Genomic DNA, 22,441 nt, shown 5'->3' on the forward strand with positions numbered 1-22,441 from the left:
TGAAAAGGCAATAAAAGTACAGAGACATGTCTTCCATTCTGTGAAATCTTCACAAGAACAGTGAGAGTTGCTGATTCTTCCAGAAACTCAGAAAATAGTTTAATTCCTTGCATCCTGTCCCTTCTCTCCATACTTGGGTTTTCTTTCCCCACCTCTACAGAATACAGGTCTTGGTTCTGGGGATGGGGACAATGACTCAGGCCAAGCCAATTTGCATAACCTCATTCCCTGGCCATAATCCATTTGTGCATTGATGGTATGTGACTAGTTCCGAACCAATGAGATTGTAAAAGATGTTAGCCGATGGTTTTAGAAAAGCAAGTTTTTGCTCTTCTGAAGGAGCTTCTAGGTGCAACCTTGTCCCTCTCCCTTGCCATGGTCATCAAATCCCAGAAGATTTTGAGAGCCCTCTTAAAACTGCAACAGGAAAAAGGTATGGTCTTGAGATGAGGCTAGCATGGCAGAGAGGAAACACACAGAGAAAAAGACCCAGATCCTTGATGATATAGTTGCACATCTGAATCAAACCAATGCTGAAGCCCATCCAACCTCTTCACTGTATGGTAAATAAACCAATTAACCTTCCTCAAATTGGTTATGCCCATTTGAGTTCAGGTGTCTCTTACTTGCAGCTAAATATGCTCTATCATATTCTCAGACAACAAAGTTTCCCAACAATTCCCATCACCATTATTAACACATTCTCAGCTAAAGACCATCTTTAATCCTGTGTCCCAGGTGGTTTCCAGAATCAAAAACCATTACTCAGTGTCCCTTTGGTCATTCTGTTTTTTCATAGGTTATGCTATTGCATGGGCCCAAAAAACATTTATCAATAATAAAAGCTAACACCTGTTAAGTTAATACATGTCAGTCTCTCTACCAAGCCCTTTGCTGCATTGTTTTATCTAATTCTTATAACATTCCCATGAGATAAGCACCATTGCCTCTTCCTACAGAGAGAGAAGCTAAGACCTTGTCATCTTAGCTACCCGACGTAAGTTAGAGATCAATAAAGTGGTGAATCCAAGAGTCAAACTGACTCCAAAGTTGAATTCTTAAACACTAAACTGAACTATGTCTAAAAAATATGTATTGGGCACCATCTGTGCACCAGAGAGGATTCAGTTTTCCTCATGAGTTGCACATGAGCTAATGGGATAAGCAAATTTGTCCACACATAATTACCAAGACTGCACCACTTCACTCCAGCCTGGGTGACAGAGTGCGACTCCATTTTAGAAAAATAAAAAGCTGTGATGATCTTGAACTCCTGATCTAATGTGATTCACCCACCTTGGCCTCCTAAAGTGCTGGGATTACAGGCATGCTGATATTGGATGAAATGTTTTATATGTATTTGTTAGGACCGTTTTGTCTAAAGTATAGTTTAGTTAATTTCCTTTTTAATTTTCTGCCTGGTTGAAGTACAGCAGGGAATGCAGGAATGTGGCCTGAAGAAACAAGTGGAGGCCAATTCAGGAAAACGTCCTTTAAAAATGTAAAGCAGCCAGGACTCTCTCCTGAGGGTGATGGGGACCCAGGGAAAGGTTTTTGGCAGGGGAGTGACATGATCAGATGGTTCTGTAAACTACAAATGTGACTGTAATGTGAAAGATAAATGAATGGAATGAGACTGGGGTTCAGCCAACATGTGAGGAAGGTGTACAATATTCCAGGAGTGATGTAATGTGCACATGGCCCATGAAAGAATATCAAATGACTTCCTCTTGAATGGAAGAAAGAAAAGGAGCATAAAGTACTTCCACATTCTGCTGCAAGCCAACATTCTGCCCAGTGGGAACTGCAGGTGTGGACAGCACATCCTACATCAGGGAAGTGCCCCATTACATGAAAACTATATCCCTCCAATCAACAATGAACACCACTCCTTCTAGGTGACCTGCTGAAGTGCCCAGCAAGTGTTTACGATAATTGGATTGCAGAGAATTAGGCCAGAGTCAGCCAGGGGTGGGGTGTGGCCTCCAGAAGGATAATGTGCTCCATCATGCTTTCAACTGTTGTAAAGACTAAATAGATTCTATGACCCATCCCAGTCCTCACCATGGAAATCTGTCCTTAACCATGCTAAAGCACACACATACACTCACACACAAAATGTAAACACATCCACACTCACACAAGAGGAAATGAAAAGAACACTTAACTGCAATCAGTCAATGGCTTAAGCCATTTCTTTATTTCTATCTGTGCCCTAAGCTTTGTGGCATTGCGTCTGAGCCAGAGGTCATCATCAGATGATAATTGCTAAAATTTAGTGAGAATGCACATTAATGTGCATTAATGAATACATTAATGTATCCATCTCATTGAATCAAAAAAAAATCCTATTATGTCAGTATTGCTATCCTAATTCTGAAGAAGAGAAAACCAAGGCTCAGCAAGGAAGTACCTGAGCTCAGACTCGAATCCAGTCTGTGTGGCTGGGACCCCATGCTCCAAAAATGAGTACTATCCTTCACATTTGTCCAGCACTTCAGATTTACAGTAATGTAATGTTATGTTATTTAATCATCACAGCCACTCTCTACAAAACCATTGACATTTTTCAGGTGCACGGGCTGAGGCTTAGAGAGGAGAGATAACAAACCTGGGTTCACACAGCAAGGAGTAGAAGCAAGATTTGTATCCAGCCTCCTGAAATAATGGTTCTAATCATAGGGATACACTGCTCACTTCACCGTGGGAGATTTGCACCTGTCTAGATTGATATGCACCTTCTATTTTTGACTCCAAATGGCTGAGTAATCTGCTCATGTTAATACGTCAACCTAAATTACAGCAGAAAAGAACCTCAAGTTGACCACTCATTATCTCACTCTTTTGCACAGAACAAATAAGAAGAATAGTAGGGAATGTAACGCTTGGCATTCTTTTGAAAAAACACTTTTCTTATTATTGTGTTCTAAAATATCTATGCACCAAAATTGCAAAGGAGTTCAAAGAACTATCTTAAAACACATTTCGGAATAGGTTTGCTTCTTGTTCTTTAACAAGCCCTGGGCTGAGGTAAACAACTTTCATTTTATTCTTAAGGATCTTGAAATCCATGTCTTTCACTTTTGAGGCAGCAATTATTAGCCTACCAACCAAAAAAGTCTAGGTCCAGATGGGTTCACAGCTGAATTCTACCAGATGTACAAAGAGGAGATGGTACCTCTTTGGAATAGTTTGAAACTATTCCAAACAATACAAAAAGAGGGAATCCTTCCCAAATTATTTTATGAGACCAATATCATCCTGACACCAAAACCCAGCAGAGACTCAACAAAAAAAGAAAACTTCAGTCCAATATCCATGATGAACATAGATGCAAAAATCTTCAATAAAATACTGGCACCATTGCAACAGCACATAAAAAAGCTTATCCATCACGATCGAGTAGGTTTCATCCCTGGGATGCCAGGCTGGTTCAACATATGCAAGTCTATAAATGTAATTCACCACATAAACAGAGCCAAACACAAAAACCACATGATTATCTCAATAGATGCAGAGAAGGCCTTCAACAAAATTCAATAGCCCTTTATGCTAAAAATTCTCAATAAACTAGGTATTGAAGGAACATATCTCAAAATAATAAAAGCAATTTATGACAAATCTACAGCCTATATCATACCGATTGAGCAAAAACTGGAAGCATTCCCTTTGAAATCCAGCACTAGACAAGGATGCCCTCTCTCACCACTCCTATTAAATATGTATTGGAAATTCTAGCCAGAGAAATTAGGCAAGAAAAAAAAAAGGTATTCAATTAGGAAAGGAGGAAGTCAAATTGTCTCTACTTGCAGATGACATGATTGTATATTTAGAAGATTCTATCATCTCAGCCCAAAATCTCCTTAAACTGTTAAGCAACTTCAGCAAACTCTCAGAATACAAAATCAATGTGCAATTGATTTTGCAATTCTATACACAAATAACAGACTAACAGAGAGTCAAATCATGAGCAAACCGCCATTCAGAATTGCTACAAAGAGAATAAAATTCTTTGGAGTACAACTAACAAAGGATGTAAAGGACCTCTTCAAGGAGAATTACAAACCACTGCTCAAGGAAATAAGAGAGGACACAAACAAATGGAGAAACATTCCATGCTCATGGTTAGAAAGAATCAATATCATGAAAATGGCCATACTGTCCAAAGTAATTTATAAATCCAATGCTATCCCCATCAAGCTACCAATGAGCTTCTTCACAGAACTTGAAAAAAACACCTTAAATTTCATATGGAACCAAAAGACAGCCTGCATAGCCAAGAAAATCCTAAGCAAAAAGAACAAAGCCAGAGGTATCATGCTACCTGATTTCAAACTATACTACAAAGCTACAGTATTCAAAACAGCATGGTACTGGTACCAAAAAAGATACAGACCAATAGAACAGAACAGAGGCCTTGGAGGCAATGCCATACATCTACAACCATCTGATCTTTGACAAACCTCACAAAAACAAGCAATGGGGAAAGGATTCCCTGTTTAATAAATGGTGTTGGGAAAACTGGCTAGCAGTGTGCAGAAAGCAGAAGCTGGACCCCTTCCTGACACCTTACACTAAAATTAACTCCAGATGGATTAAAAACTTAAACATAAGATCTAACACCATAAAAACTCTAGAAGAAAACCTAGGCAATACCATTCAGGGCATAGGCATAGGCATAGGCAAGGACTTCATCTCTAAAACACCAAAAGCATTGACAACAAAAGCCAAAATAGACAAATGGGACCTAATTAAACTCCAGAGCTTCTGTACAGCAACAGAAACAATCATTAGAGTGAATCAGCAACCAAAAGAATGGGAAAAAATGCTTGCAATCTACGTATCCGACAAAGGGCTAATATCCAGAATCTACAAAGAACTAAAACAGATTTACAAGAAAAAAAACAAACAAACCCATCCAAAAGTGGGAGAAGGATATAAACAGACATTTTTCAAAAGAAGACATATATGAGGCCAACAAACATATGAAAAAAATGCTCATCATCACTGATTATTAGAGAAATGCAAATCAAAACCACATTGAGATGCCACCTCATGCCAGTTAGAATGGTGATCATTAAAAAATCTGGAGACAACAGATGCTGGAAAGGATGTGGAGAAATAGGAACACTTTCACACTGTTGGTGGGAGTGTAAACTAGTTCAACCATTGTGGAAGACAGTGTGGCATTTCCTCAAGGACCTAGAAATAGAAATTCCATTTGATCCAGCAATCCCATTACTGGGTATATGCCCAAAGGATTATAAATTATTCTATTATAAAGACACATGCACATGTATGTTCATAGCAGCACTGTTTACAATAGCAAAGACCTGGAACCAACCCAAATGCCCATCAATGATAGACTGGACAAGGAAAATGTGGCACATATATACCATGGAATACTATGCAGCCATAAAAAACTATGAGTTCATGTCCTTTCTAGGGACATGGATGAATCTGGAAACCATGATTCTCAGCAAACTGACATAAGAACAAAAAATCAAACACCACATGTTCTCACTCATAGACGGGTGTTGACCAGTGAGAACACATGGACACAGGGAGGGGAGCATCACACACTGGAGTCTGTTGTTGGGGGCCAAGGGGGGGACAGCAGGGGGGTGGGGAGGTCGGGGAAGGATAACATGGGGAGAAATGCCAGATATGGTGATGAGGGGATGGAGACAGCAAACCACATTGCCATGCGTGTACCTATGCAACAATCCTGCATGATCTGCGTATGTACCCCAGAACCTGAAGTACAATTTAAAAATAAATAAATAAAATAAAACAAAACAAAATAAAATAACTAGGATTAAAGCATCAAAAGAAAAATCTTTGTTGAAGGACTTTGTGTGACTGGCCAAGAGTGAATTCACCAGCTATCTCTCCAGTCTCCTATCAGCTCTGTCCACAGGGGACAGGCCACCATTGCCAGATCAGGGCAACAAATGAACCTAGAGGAAAGGAACTGCCCCTTTACTGAAGGCCCACCACATGCCAGGGGCATACCACTTGCCAAGCACTCTATACAGTCAAGAGATGCCTAGCTAAAGGGCTAAATTCACACACCCTGGAAACAGCCTGTCTGGGTTTGAAGCCCAGGTCTGTGCTATTGACTGGAGGCCTTAGTCAACTCTCTTAACCACTCGGTGCCTCAGTTTCTCCTCTGAACAATGAGGGCTGTAACAGTAGCTTCCTCATTGTTTTGTTGTAAGTTGGGGCATACAGAGCATAAACTAATTCCTGGTACACAGTAAGAGTCCTCTCTCTTTAAATATTAACCGTAATTATTACTACTGCCTTTTTCAATTCTTACTCCCACTCTTTGAGACAGTGGGTCTCATTCTCTTCTGGCAGATGAGGAAACTGCAGCTCAGAGCTGGGAAAGTGACTGGAAGAGCTGAATTTAGCCCTGGTCAGGCAAAGCGCAGACCTGTGGTCTGTACTCCCTCACCTTCAGCTGATTGGCACTATACCAATATTTTCAAGTTTCATAATCCAGGTAAGTAATACCCCACAAGGATAAACCCACAAGGTAAAATTGATACCAACACAGGACAATATAAATAGGTTTCTGGCAACCAGACACACACAATAGTCTGGTTGTGTCTGGTTCTGCTACTTACACTCAGTCTCAGAAATTTTAATGACACTATCTTCTATCCATCTATCCTTTCATCCACCCACACACCCACCCATCCATCCCTTCATCCACCCACCCATCTATCCATCCACCCTTCCATCTACCCACACACTCATCTAACCATCCTTCCATTCACCCATGCACCCACCCATCCACCTCTTCATTCACCCACCCACGCATCCATCCATCCTTCCAGACATTCACAAAGCCATCCCTTCATCCTTCCATTCACCCACATACCCAACCTCCCATACACCCACACCCTCACCCATCCATCCCTTCATCCACCTTCAAATCCACCCCTCCATCCTTCCATTCACCCACATACCCATCCTTCCATCCACCCACATGCCCATCCATCTCTCTACCTATTCTCCCATTCATCCACATATCATCAAATATTTACAGAGATTATACTCCTTGTCCTTCCTGGAAAAAAACTGCCAAAAATCTTTAAAATAATTCCAAGTCTAACTGCTGACTGAATTATGTGCTAGGTGCTATAGCAACATAAAAAGACTTATCTGACGGGTCTCAACCACAAATGTACATCCTTTAACGCTGGCACCCAGAATATATTTAGCATTTACCCTCTGTGCCCACCACCACCCCCCAACAGGAAAAGAATTACTCATGAGACATTTCATTATTTGCATCCAAGGCAAAGGGCCTTGTTATTTGGACAGCTGATATATCCAACTTTGGTAGCTTAAGATACATATTTTTCTAAATATTAAATGAAACAATTTCAATATCCCATCTTGCCTGCTATGGTCTGAATATTTTGTCTTCTCCAAAAACTTGCATGTTTAAACCTAAACACCAATGTGATGGCATCAGGTGGTGGGATATTTGGGGTGATTAGATTATGAGAGCTCATGAGATTAGTGCCCTTATAAAAGAAGTTCCAGAGAGCTGCTTTCTCCTTCGGGCATGAGGACACAGCTGTGAGGAAACAGGGAGAAAATACCATCTATGAACCAGGAAATGGACCCTCAACAGACATTGAGCCTGCTTGATCTTGGGCTTCCTAGCCTCCAGAACTGTGAGAAATAAGTTTCTACTGTTTATGAGATACACAGTCCATGATATTTTATTGCAGCAGCCCAAACTAACTAAGACACTACCTATCAGGAGCAGCTCTGTCTTCCCATCTGTACTTGAGGTATAGGTAATCCCAAGTACCTGCTGGGTGTCTATTCAGTCTAAGGAAGCAGGTCTTATAGCCACTATCAAAAGATCAGAACACAAAAAGGGCTGCTTGGCTCAATTGTTGCCTTAGGCAACTTGGGCTAATGAGTTTTTGTGACTGATATGGACACACTACTGTATCTCTAAGGATGTATAACATAAAGGCCGTGTCTACCTGGGACATACATCCCCACGGCCAAGTGATATAGGTACTATTTTCTCTAGTTGCATAAGGAAGAGGGCAAGGGGAATAGGGTATACACAATCTCCTCTTCTCAAGTGTTTTGCTTAGTTGTGGTTGCTGCACCAAACCTCTACCTCCATAGTGAAGCTCTCCGGGGACTCAACTTTCTCAAAACATGCCACACACACACATATATTTCTATGCATCATTTATAATCCAGGAAGTCTATATTAGAACAAATTTAGTTCTCACTAGTTCTGCCTAGAACTAGTCCTCCCCTACATTTTGGAAAGCTTATACAAAGAGGAGGATTGGTCACAGTGTTGGGTCCAATGGTGCCTTACAGGCCAAGGAGATCATCCCACCATCAGAACCTCAGCTTGGCCTCCACACACTGCAGTCCAGTCTGGGGGAAGTCCTACCCTCCCCCATCCCAGGGCCCACTGACTCCCTGACCCAAGATGATTGGTGGCCGAATGCCCATTCTCTGCCTAAACACTGGTATCAACAAGTTTCCCTCAGCTCAAGATCCTCAGTTGCCATCCTATATTTCTTTCCAAATTTTCCACCATTTTATTTTCTGGGATCCTCCTCTTTTTCCCTGAGAAGCATCACTACATTGTGGGCTAAGGATGGGAGGGAGAATCCATGAGCTGTGGGGACATTTTCATAGGCTTGCTCTGGGCATTAAATGAGGAAATGAATGCAAAAGTGCCCAGCACAGTGCCTGACACATAAAACCACCAATAAACTTCAGCTGTCTTCCCCCTTCTTCAAACTACTTAATTTTCTCTGAAACTAACACTTCTTTTCTAATTGCCCTTGACTTCGAATTCTTTAGCCCATACTTCATTACTAATCCATTCTTGCCTAGTTCCTCCTACATTCCTATTGTTCATGTTAAAGATGACTTTTCTATTCACCTGTATAAGTCTTGCTCCCTCCTACGCTGATTAATTTAGCTAGATTGAAAAGGAGGACTAGCGCTTCCTCCATAAAACTCCAATTAATCAATCATTTTAGAACTTGAGGTACTTCTTATAATGGTATTTGTGGAAAGAGCAGGAATGTTGCTGTCAGTCCTGAGAGGTGGCATTTACTGGCAGAAAGACCTCAGACAAGTAATTTTACTCCTGTAAGCCTGAATTTGTTGATAGTACCCTAAGTCAAAAGATTGGTGAGACGTTTACAAATAACCTAAGAGAAGTTTCCTGGGCAAAGCCTGATTTACAGGTGCAAGGTAACATGAAATTACTGCACTGAGACAGATTTGGTTCTGAGTATGTTTATGCCACTTAGCCTATTTTTGTGTATAAAATGTACAGAATACTTTATCAAACAAGAATATACATTCTTTTTAAGCTCATACAGATCATTCACCAAGATAGACCACATTCTAGGCCATAGGATACACCTTAACACATTTAAACAGATAAAAGCATTCAAAGTATGTTCTCAGACCACAACAAAATTAAACTGAAAATCAGTAACAGAAAGATAACCCCTATTTGTGAGTTAAACAACACATTTCTGAATGTCACATGGGTCAAAGGAGACATCTAAATGTTTCAAACTAAATAAAAATATGATTGTCAAAATATGTGTGATACAATAAAAACAGTTCTTCAAAGGAAATTTATAACATTAAAATATATAAGAAAAAGATCCCAAATCAATATGCTAAGTGCCCACCTTAGGAAACTAAAAAAGCAAGAGTAACTTAAGCCTAAAGCAAACAAAAGAAAAGTAATAATTTTAAAAGCTAGAGCGTAAATCAGTGAAATTGAAAACAGAAAAAACAATAAAATCAACAACCTGGTTCTTTGAAAGGGTCAATAAAATTGATTGAAAATTTGACGAATTAAGAAAAAAGGAGAGAAGACACAACTTAAAATATCAGAAATGAGAGGGCAAAAGGACTTTACAACTGATCCCATGGATGTTAAGAGGATAAGAATACTATGAGCAGCTCTATGACGAAAAATTTGATAACCTAGATGAAATGAAAGACAATCCCTTAAAAGATACAAACTACCAAACTCACACAAAAAAAGATGACCTGAATATCCCTATATCTATTTAAAAATCAGATCAATAACGTTGCTGTCAACCTTCCAAATAAAGAAAACACCAGGGCCGGGCGCGGTGGCTCAAGCCTGTAATCCCAGCACTTTGGGAGGCCGAGGCGGGTGGATCACGAGGTCAAGAGATCGAGACCAACCTGGTCAACATGGTGAAACCCCGTCTCTACTAAAAATACAAAAAATTAGCTGGGCATGGTGGCGCGTGCCTGTAATCCCAGCTACTCAGGAGGCTGAGGCAGGAGAATTGCCTGAACCCAGGAGGCAGAGGTTGTGGTGAGCCGAGATCACGCCATTGCACTCCAGCCTGGTTAACAAGAGCGAAACTCCGTCCCCCCCCAAAAAAAAAAGAAAAAAGAAAAAAAAGAAAACACCGGGTTTAGAGAGTTTCACAGTGAATTCTACCAAACATTTAAGGAAGAAATAATATCAACTCCCAATGGTCTCTTCTAGGAAATAGAAGCAAAGGGAACAATTTCTAACTCATTCTATTAATATGTACCAAAGTCCAGTACCAAAATCAGGTCAAAATATTACAAAAAAAGAAGCACTGTAGACCAAAGTCTCTCATGAGCACAAGCGCAAGAATCCTCAACAAAATATTATCAAACCGAATCCAGCAGTGTTTAGAAAGAATTTTATATGATGACCATATTGGATTTATTCCAGATATGCAAGACTATTTCAACATTCAAAAATCAATCAACAGTCTGAAGTCTTATATTTACGTCTTTAATCCATCTTGAGTCACTTTTTGTATATGGTGAGAAATAGGATTTCAGTTTTATTCTTCTGCATATGGTTAGCCAGTTTTCCCAGCACTGTTTATTGGTAGGGTGTCCTTTCTTCATTATTTATTTTTCGAAGAATTTATGATAAAGACCCCAAGAGCAAATGCAACACAATCAAAAGTTTAAACTAAAGAGCTTCCGCACAGTAAAAGAAACCCTCAACAGAGCAAACAGACAGCCTACAGAATGGGAGAAAATTTTTGCAAACTATGCATTCAGCAAAGAACTAATATTCAGAATCTATAAGGCACTTAAATGAATCAACAAGAAAATAACAAATAACCCCATTAAAAGTGGGCAAAGGACATAAACAGACACTTCTCAAAAGAAGACATACAAGCAGCCAACAAACATGAAAAATGCTCAACATCACTAATCATCAGAGATGCAAATCAAAACCTCAATGAGATACTCTCTCATACCAGTCAAGAATGGCTGTTATAAAAATCCAAAAAAAACAGATGTTGGTGAGGTTGTGGAGAAACGAGAATACTCATACACTGTTGGGGGAAATGTAAATTAGCTCAGCCCCTGTGAAAAGCGGTTTGGAGATTCCTCAAGGAACTAAAAATAGAACTACTATTTGACCCAGAAATCTCATTACTGTGTATATAACCAAAGAAAAATAAGTAATTCTACTGAGAAAATAAGTCAATAAGTCATTCTAATGCACTCATATGTTCACTGCAGCACTGTTCAAAACAGCAAAGGCATGGAATCAACCTAGATGCCTATCAGTAGTGGATTAGATGAAGAAAACATGGTACATATACACCATGGAATACTACACAACCATAAAAAATAATGAAATCATGTCCTTTGCAGCAACATGAATGCACCTGGAAGTTGTTATCCTACATGAACTACTGCAGAAACAGAAAACCAAATATCACATGTTTTCGCTTATAAGTAGAAACTAAATCCCACTTGGGTTCACATAAGCATAAAGACAGAAACAACAGACACTGAGGACTCCAAAAAAAGGAAGATAAGGAGAAGGGCAAGGGCTGAAAAACTTTCTTTTGAGTACGATGTTTGCTATCTGGGTGATGAGATCAATAGAAGCCCAAACTTCAGCATCATGCAATATATCCTTGTAACAAAACTACGCGTGTACCCCGTGAATCTAAAATAAAAATAAATGGTTTTGGTTTTTTGAAATGGAGTCTCTGTCACCCAGACTGGAGTGCAATGGCGTTATCTTGGCTCACTGCAACCTCCACCTCCCAGGTTCAAGTGATTCTCCTGCCTCAGCCTCCCAAGTAGCTGTAATTTTTAAAAATCAGTCAGTGTAATACACCATATAAACAGGCTAAAGAAGAAAAATTGTATAATATCAGTCGCTGTAGTAAAGACATTTGACAAAAATCTAGCAGCCAGTCATAATTTTTAAAACTCTTAGCAAACTAGGAATAGAGGTGAATCTCCTCAACTTGATAAAAATAAGAATATTTACAGAATTCCATAGCTAATGTCATATTCGATGTTGACAAACCAGATGCTTTCCCCTAAGGACAAGGAACAAGAAAAAGATTTTTTTCTTCAACCGTTCCTATTCAATATCATAATAGAAATCCTAGTTAATGCAGGAAGACAAGAAAAGCAAATACAAAGGATACAGATTGGAAAGAAATAAAAATATTATTTTCACAGATTATATGATTGTCTATTTTAAAAGCCCCAAAGAGGCCAGGCGCAGTGGCTCACACCTGTAATCCTACCACTTTGGGAGGCTGAGGCGGGTGGATCACCTGAGATCAGGAGTTCAAGACCAGCCTGCCCAACATGGAGAAACCTCATCTCTACTAAAAATACAAAATTAGCTGGTCATGGTGGCCCATGCCTGTAATCTCAGCTACTTGAGAGGCTGAGGCAGGAAAATTGCTTGAACTTGGGAGGCAGAGTTTACAGTGAGCCAAGATCGTGCCATTGTACTCCATCCAGCCTGAGCAACAAGAGCAAAACTCCATTTAAAAAAAAAAAATTTTTTTTAACTCAAAGAATCTACAGAAAAAGAAAACTCCTGGAACTAAAGTGGTTATAGGAAGATTGTAGGCTACGAGATCAATATACTAAAGTCAATTGCTTTCCCATATACTAGCAATGAACAATGCAATTTATTTTTTGAAAAATGTCATAAAGCACAATAAAATGAAATAGTTATGGATTAACAAACTATGTACAGAACCTGTATGCACAAAACTACAGAGCAATGATGAAAGAAATGCAAGATACAAATAAATGGAGAGATTCTGTGCTCAGGGACTTAAAGACTCAATATTGTGAAGATGCCAATTCTTTCTAACTTGATCTATGGATTCAATGCAATCAGAATCAAAATCCCAGCCAGCAATTTTATAGAGATCAACAAACTGATTCTAAAGTTTATATAGAAATACAAGGGACCTATGATAGCCAAAACAATTTTGAAAAAGAACAAAGTCAAAGATTCACATTACCTAATTTCAGGACTTACTGTAAGATACAATAAATAAGACAGTGTGATATTGGCGAAAGGGTAAACATAAATTAAAGGATCCGAATAAAGAGCACAAAAATAGACCCACATACATGTAGTCAACTGATCTTTGAATGACCTGGAGCAAGTTGCTTTTTATCTTTTCAACAATGATATTGGAATAATTGGATATCTAGATTTAAAGCAATGAACCTAGACACAGGCCTCATACCTTACACAAAAATTAACTCAAAGTTGATCATAGGGTAGTGTGACATGTAAACCTTTAAAATATCTAGAAAAGGGCCTGATGTGGTGGCTCATGCTTGTGATCTCAGAACTTTGGGAGACTGAGGCAGGAGGATTGCTTGAGCTCAGGTGTTCAAGACCAGCCTGGGCAACATAATGAGACCTCATCTCTACCAAAAATAAAATTTAAAAAATTAGCTGAGCATAGTGGTGTGCACCTGTAGTCCCAGCTGCTCAGGAGGCTAAGGCAGGAGGATCGCTTGAGCCTAGGAGTTTAAGGCTGCAGTGAGCTATGATCATGTCACTGTACTCCGGGTTGGGAGTACAGAGGCCCTATCTCAAAAAATAAAATAAAATATTTAGGAGAAAACATAGGGGAAAATCTCTATGCCACTGGGTTTCGTGACATATTTCCAGATACAACAGCAAAAGCACAATCCATAAAAAAAATATTAATGTGTTGTATTTTATTAAAATTTTGAACTTCTGCTTTGTTAAAGACGCTATTAAGAGAATTAAAAAACAAGCCACAGATTGGGAAAAAACAGTTTGTAAAACGTATATTTAATTTTTTAAAAAATGCCTGCATCCAAAATATACAAAGAACACTCAACAATAAGAAAAACAACCCAGTGTTGAGCAAAAAATGTGAAAAGACACCTCACCAGAGACGATATGCAGATGACCAATAAGCCTAAGAAAAGATGCTCAACATCACTTGTTATTAAGGAACTTCAAGTTAAAACAAAAATTATATACTACTACAACCTATTGAAATGGCGATTTTCAAAATGCCAGTACAATTTGCTGGTGAGGATGTGAAGAAGCAAGAATTCTTATTCATTGCCGGTGGGAACACAAAATGGTTAGCCATTTTGGAAGATAATTTGGTGGATTTTTACAAAATTAAACAGAAGACCCATATGACCCGGAAACTGCAAGCAGTCCTACATATTTAGCCAACTGATTTTAAAAGTTATCTCCACACAAAAACCGCATGCAAATATTTATAGCAGCTTTTTAAATAATCACCAATAACTGGAGGCAACCAAGGCATATTTATTTAATAGGTGAATAGATAAACTGTCCATTCATGAATGGAATACCATTCACTATCCATCTGTACAATGGAATAATATTAAGCAATAAAAAGAAATGAGACAGAGAAAGCTACACAGAGACATGGATGAATTTTAAATGCACATTGCTAAGTGAAAGAAGCAGTCTAAAGGCAATACATACTCTATGAATTCATGTTTATGACATTCTGGGAAAGACAAAACTACACAAAGGGTAAACATATCAGCAGTTGCCAGAGGCTTGACAGAAGGAAGATTGAATAGGTAAAGCTCAGGAGGTATTTTAGGGCAGTGAAACTACTCTAAATGGTATTATAATGTTGGATACATAACATTATGTATTTCTCAAATACCACAGAACTTTGCAGCATAAACAGTGTACCTTAATGTATGGATTTTTAAAAATTATTTGGGAGTTCAGGAGATCCCAGGATAGAATGTAGACTATGGCAAAATAATCTAACTGTATTACAAATGTATGAAACAACCTCACTGAAGGGGATAGAGGGAAAAAGGACTGACGTAAGTAACTTTGGAAATGGTGGCGTCTGTAAGACTGAAGGCCTCAAGGAACTTCACATAAACATTGTACCTACACACTTGATAAAACTGATTCCTACAGAGATATGAGCTACAATTCTGAAGCCACTATACATGTGTAATGGAATTGAACAATGAAAATTCAGTAAATGTCCATGTGTACTTAATGTTTAGCTTCCACTTATAAGTGAGAACATGCAGTATTTGGTTTTCTGTTCCTGCATCAATTTGCTGTGGATTATGGCTTCCAACTCCATCCATGTTGCAGCAAAGGACATGATTTTATTCCTTTTCATGGCTGCATAGTATTTCATGGTATATATGTGCTACATTTTTTTTACCCAATCCACCACTGATGAGCACCTTGTTTGATCCCATGTCTTTGCTATTGCAAATAGTGCAGTGAGGAACATATGAGTGCATGTGTCTTTTTGCATAATGATCTACATTCAGTTGTGGGGTTGCTGGGTTGAATAGCAGCTCTGTTTTAAGCTCTTTGAGAAATGTCCAAATAGCTTCCCATCGACAGTGTATAAGTGTTTGACACTGAAGACTACAAGAAAGGGAAGGGAGGAAGAGGAACATGGGTTGAAAAACTACGCATCAGGTATTATGCTCACTACCTGGGTCCAACATACTAAGTATCAATCCTACACATGTACCCCCATATCTAAAATAAAAGCTGAAATTAGAACATAATAATAAAATAAAATTCGATAAATGGATGGAAGATGGTAGGAGCCAGATTCCTCACTGTTAGAATGAGAGTTACTGATAAACAAGGGAAGGAGCCTAGAATGACCCATGTGGTAATGGATTCAAGTTGGAGACATCAGCAAAAACTCAGGTTTAGCTTACTATAGATACAAATGCTTACATATAAAAATATTTATGTGTATGCACATGGGCTAGTACATGCGTATATTTATTTTCTCTGTAAGCTAAGAAGACCTAGAAGTAATGACACTCCAGTAGCAATGAGCTCACCTAAGTACCCAGATCTTGGTTTCTAATGCCATTCTTCAATAAAAGGAACCAGGGCTCCCTGGAGAGAGGGCTGATTGTAGGGCTGAGGCAGGAAATATCCTAAATGAGCCTGGAACATATTATAGAGCCAGAAAGTAAGGAAGGTAGAAAAAAAAAAAAAAAAAAAAAACACAATGATAGAGGTATGTCAAAAGGATCCAGGAGCCAACTGACAGAGCTCCCTGGCCGAAGGCGGAACGATGTGAGCAACAATATAAAATAGTCAAACATAGGTTACCTGAGCCATAAACATAAATAAATAATTGACTGCATAAACAACCATGGAAGAATAGACACATCTCCTGTGCAGAAGAACTCCAAATGATTCACATAGATAACCCCGTCCCTAATGCAAACGGCACGTAATGATGTTCTTCAAAAGAATATCACAGGGAAAAAGGGGGTGACTTTACAGTAGAGAAACCTGATAAAGACTACTTCAAGGTGATCAAGGTAATAAGTCGTGTTGATAGTATATATCCTTGATATAATGTGATAAAAATGGCTCGCTCTGTGATCTTCCTTCCAAAACCCCATAACTTCAGTCTAATTACGAGAAAAACAGACAAATCCTGATTGAGGGACAATCTACAAATGACCACTACTCCTCAAAACTGTCAAAGTCATTCAAAGGAAAATCTGAGAAACTGTCACAGCCAAGAGGATCCTGAGAATGTGTGATGATAAATGTAATGTTCTGTCCTGAATGGGATTGTGGAATGGGAAAAAAAGACGTTAGGGAAAAACTAAAGAAATTAAAAAAGATAAGGATTTTAATTAATAAAATATCAACATTAGTTCACTAATTGAGACAGTATTAATGTGTGGTGTTACTAATAAGGGAAACTAGGTGTGGTGTATATGGGAATTCTCTATACTGTCTTCGAAGTTTTTCTGTAAATCTAAATCTATTCTATAATAAAAACTTGCATGCATTTGTTTATTTATTTATTTATTTATTTTGAGACAGAGTCTTGCTCTGTCACCCAGACTGGAGTCCAGTGCAACCTCCACCTCCCGGATTCAAGCAGTTTTCCTGCCTCAGCCTCCAGAGTAGCTGAGTTTACAAGCACCTGCCATCATGCCCAGCTAATTTTTTCTTTTGTATTTTTGTAGAGACAGGGTTTCACCATGTTGGCCAGGCTGGTCTCGAACTCCTGGCCTCAGGTGACCCACCTGTCTCAGCCTCCCAAAGTGCTGGGATTACAGACTTTGCCACCCGGCCAAAACTTGCTTTTAAAAAACGTGAACTGGTAGTCCTTAATTTTTGACAAACCCCAAGCTGTCTCCTCTGCCAGCTCCTCCATGCCCTCTCCCCCTTCCCCCATGCCCACCTCCTCTGTTGAATTTGGAATCTCTGTTAAATGCACATCAGTAGTTTAATAACTGTCAGGGAGAAAAACAAGAAAAATCAAGCTGACTGTTGACTCTTTACTGCTCATTCCTGTGAATGTAGAGGGAGTATGAGCAGAGGTCTCATGACATGCAATCTAGAGTCTTGCCAAAGCAGTCAGCCACTCATGAACTGATGCTCTAAAAAGAGGTCCTCAAAGACCTTCTCCTGTACAAACTTGTGTTTGAAATCACTTAACCTCATTTACCAGTCTCTGTCTACAATTGGCTACATCTTAGCAATGCTTCCTGATTATGTATCTCGCCTCTGAGACCCCTTGCATTTGACTAATACGTCTGATCTTTTACAGCTTATACAATCTGATGCTTCACACTTAAATTTCTTCCTCCTTTTAGAATAAAAGATTAGATGAGGGAGCCTGTCTTTTCCCTCAATACTGCCCTAAATGATTTTATCCTCAAACCTTGGATTTAGAACTTGAAGCCTTCATTGCTCTTCTCTGGAAGCATCTATAATTAGGAGCCTGTGGGCACATTTAACATAAAAGTATCACTAAAACATTTAATATCTATGACAATGATGAGAAAAATAGATTTGGAAAACCTCCCAAAAGGTTAAACCTAAGAACAAACACTGGAGTGTTTTTCAATTTCAAAATAATCAGAAGTGGTTTATGTCACACTGTATACTGCTTTTTAGAAGAGGCTTTTATGCATTTGAGCAATAGCAACAGAGCTAGAAAACAGAAAGAATTCAATAGGGAAAACGGCAATCGTCACTTTTGCTGTGCCCAACAGCATCTGACATCTTTGCTCTCGAAACTTGGAGAAAATTCTTGCTGTGGTTTGTTCAGAGCCAGGGTACTAGAAGTCTCCGGGGCTCTGAGCTTTTACTATTAATAAAATATCCAAAACTGACCTGAGGGGGGAAATGCATTGGCTCCAAAATGTGACAAAATGACTGCAAAATGAAAATTAAGAACAATTTTACAAATGACTTTTTTCACCAAAAAAATCCATATACGCATGCTGCAAAAAAGGATTTGGGAGGTGGAAGCATTTTAATATATTTGATCTGATTTGCACTGGGACACCAAAAGTCAGCATAGGTAAGGTCTATGAAAGTCTTAAAACAAGGCAGGCCCCTGAGAAGGGCCACTTTGTGACAACTCTGAGGACTTCAGACCTGCTTTCACTGATGACCCCCAACCTGGAGTCCCCAAGAGCCCCCTTGTGGGTGTGTTTCATAATTTCCCAAAAGCTGAAGAGAGAAAATGATTTAACCTATAAGAAGGCCACACAGTGCATTATTTTCTAAATGAGACGCATTTCATCAACAACATTATTCCAAATATGGGCTCTGAGGAAGCTCAGTAAAAGGGTCCCTTTGTGTAAGACCCCCACACAGTGGGAAAGTCCTGTCCTGGGGGAAAGGCGAAGGACCGGGAGCAGGACAGGCCCTGTGACCCTGTGATCTGCATTGGTCAGCTGAGCCTCTATAAGCCAGGCCCCGACCCAGCCAGACTCAGCCAAACCAGGCACTGATGATCAAGCCAGAGATGTGCACAGGTGAGCTCAGAAACATGTAAGGTGCTCAAGACTGTACCTTCCTTCAAGGTCGTGCCTCAGCACCTGTGTGCCAACCTCGCCAGCAAGGCAACCACAACTGGAGCTCTTCCTGCCTAACACCCAGTCCATCACGCTTCTCTAATAATTTTATTTTAATTAAACCTATGATATGCATAAACACAAGAGTCTTGTAAAAAGCAAGAAATATACAAAGTAAAATGTTAAGGCCTCCCCTCCTTGGTTCTCCCCAAATCTCACTCCTCTCCCAAGAGGTATCACAGAGGTGCACAGTCACAGGGTGGAGCTTACACTTGAGGACTGGGACTTACCTACCTAAATCATTTGGAATTCTTCTGCATGGGAGATCTGCCTATGCACCCACATTTATTTATTTGTTTGTTTCAACTATTCAGGTGGGTAGGCACTTTTATACATCTTTTTCTATGTAATTACATTAAGAAATATATATTTCTTACACACTTTTTTAAATAAAAGGAACTTGCTGGGTGCAGTGGCTCATGCCTGTAATCCCAGCACTTTGGGAGACCAAGGCGGGCGGATCACCTGAGGCTGGGAGTTCAAGGCCAGCCTGACTAACATGGAGAAACCCCATCTCTATAGAAAAAAGCAAACAAAAAATAGGAACTATATTGTTTGACAACTTATTTTTTCACTTTGTAATATGTTCTGAAAGTTCTTTCTTTTAAACTACCACATACTAGGAACATTGTACATTTTAGCTATTTATTCCCCTCCTGCTGGACACTTAAGTTGTCTTGAGTTGGTTTTTACAAGCAAGGCTGCAGCATGCATCCTTTACACATACGTCTCTGAGCCCACAGGTGAGGAGGCATGTAAAACAGATCTGTGGAAGTGGGATTGCTGGGTCAAGTTGTGTGCATGCTTTAAACCTTAGTTGTCCTAGCCAAATCCGCCTTCCGCTTGGCCATATCCATTTATACTGCTATGAGTAAGGCAGGAAAGTGTCCGCTCCTTGTCCTAACCCAGAAGTTATGCTATTCAATGGAACCTCTTCCAAGTGTGACATTTTAAATGTCATGGCCCTAAGAGCAAGCAATATTATTAGTTCCGATGAATGCTTTCTAAAAATGGCATGCCAATTTGCTTTTGCCTTGAAGGTATTATGACCAGGCTCTTTAAACAAACTAGAACCCTCACTTTATTGCCCCTGGACCAGATCCTCTTTAATCCCCTCCTTTTCCAGTCAGGAACATACTGTTTTGTAGTAAGTAAAAACCTACAGCTGTTTTGGCAGAATTAGCGTGGAGCACCCATCTCCCCTGCCCCCCATTTAACAGTAAACAGCAGTGTGCATTAAAGAGGCATCTTACAAATGGGACTGACCATTATCTTAATTACAGTCAACATGTTTATAATGCTAAATACATCTGTCCTAAAAACTCAATCTCAAAACAGTGTGCATGTGGCTAGATAATCTGGAAGCACATTTGTGACATTTGGCTAACATTTCCTCTCTCTCCTGGGTAAAAGGGTTGATTGCTATCCAGGTGCATTCACATGAGAGAGAGACCTAGTTTGCCATTTAAATACTATTTCAACTATTTTTCCTGTGATTGTGTCAGTGATGGAGAAACCTAATTTGGCAGAAAAGATCAGCTCTTATAAACTGAGCAGAGTCAATCCCACAACAAAAATTAAGGTATGTGTATAAGCACCTACCCTAAGCCTTTTATAAAGTCATCAATTCACTTATTCATCTAATCAATTAAAATGTTAATTTGGGTGCCTCTTGCATGCCGGGCCACATGCTGGGTGCCGGGAATACAGTGCTGAGAAGGACACACAGCCCTCCAAGGGCTGCCTCACTCACTGGAGAAAACGGGAACCAAACAGCACACAGGACAAGATGGATGTCCTACAGGGGGCTATAGGCTGGAGGGAAGGATTCCAGCTCTGAGGTCCACACTTGAGATGAGTCTTAAACAGATAAGGATGACAAGGAGGAAGGGCATCCGAATTAGAAGAAAAGCAAAGAGGTGCCGCCAGCGTGCCTTTGAGAGCAGTGGGCAGGTGAGCACAGCTGGAGAGTGTGTGCAGAAGGAAAGGGCATGCTCACACCCAGGGGCTATCAGGAGATGATCTGGTTAATTATTCAGGTGACCGAGAAGGGGCTTCTGTAGAGGGTAGAGATCATCCCAAAGCTATTAATTCGGCAGCCTTAAGTCCCCATTTGGACCAAACCTTCTAATTTAAATTCGTCTCCACTTCATGATCTATATCCAGAAAATTGATCTGGCACCCACTTCCCAGTCCCACATTTTCAGGCACTGGAGTTCCACCTCAGCTCTCCTCACTCCCTGTCTCCTTTCACCTGTCAAAGGTCTGTCCATCCTTCAAGCCCACCTCCAGTGCCACTTCCTTCCCAGACCTGTGCTCGGTTCCCATGCTCTGCCAGCCACTCTTCCGCCTTCCCCGTCCTGCCTTGTCCTCTCATGTCCCTCTCCCAAAGACCAGGCAAGTGTCGGTAAATGTTTGCTGGAATAAATAAAGGTGTGCTGATTCAACTGATGTGCACACACAGGAAGGTTTCAGCCCTTGAGTAAGCATCTCCCTATTTTGTTATCTTTGAACTCCACAGGTCACGTTTTTGAAATTTTAATGTCTTAAACGTTATCTTACATTCTACCCAAAGATACAAGCCTCCTGTTGTCATTGCTCACTTAACTCTTTCAAAGACCATCAACCTCAGTGTTACTAATGTTCACAGCTGGGTAATGGGATGAGTACACAGGAGTTTATAAAACCATTCTCTCTACTTTTTGTATATCCTTGAAAATGTCAATAATAAGAATTTTTTAATGCACAGTATTCGAGGTATTTGGAACCCTCTTAGGAAGTCCTTGTTTGGTTAGGGCTATTTCCTGGTAAACAGAACAGATTCTTGATTAAAAGAATAGGCTTTGAAGTCAGAGAGCCTAAATTCAAACCTGGACCCATCATTTACCAGCTATGTGACTTCGAATACATTACATGCCCTCTCAATATTAATTACAATCTGTAAGATAGCACTGATGACAATTGTACCCACCTGGTAGGATGAGTGTAAGAATAGAATGAGATAAGGAATGCATAGTGCTTGACACAATGCTGGGCATGTGGTTATCAAGGCTCAATAAAATTGAATTATTGTCATTACCTGGAAAAGAAAATCTCCTTCTCCTTAATCGTACTTTCAAAACATTTTTCAATGATGGTTTGTTTGCGTATGTCTTTCTCCTCTAAGACTAGA

The 22,441-nt window shown here is 39.7% G+C and overlaps 1 pseudogene; it reads right to left on the minus strand.

Annotated features, from left to right (window-relative positions):
• The window catches only part of LOC116538147, a 35,229-nt pseudogene extending 13,632 nt beyond the window's left edge, over positions 1-21,597 (minus strand).
• Between the last annotated feature and the right edge of the window lie 844 nt (positions 21,598-22,441).

The sequence above is a fragment of the Sapajus apella genome, unplaced genomic scaffold, assembly GCF_009761245.1.
Source record: "Sapajus apella isolate SASKATOON/1434 unplaced genomic scaffold, GSC_monkey_1.0 scaffold117, whole genome shotgun sequence".
Classification (NCBI taxonomy): domain Eukaryota; kingdom Metazoa; phylum Chordata; class Mammalia; order Primates; family Cebidae; genus Sapajus; species Sapajus apella.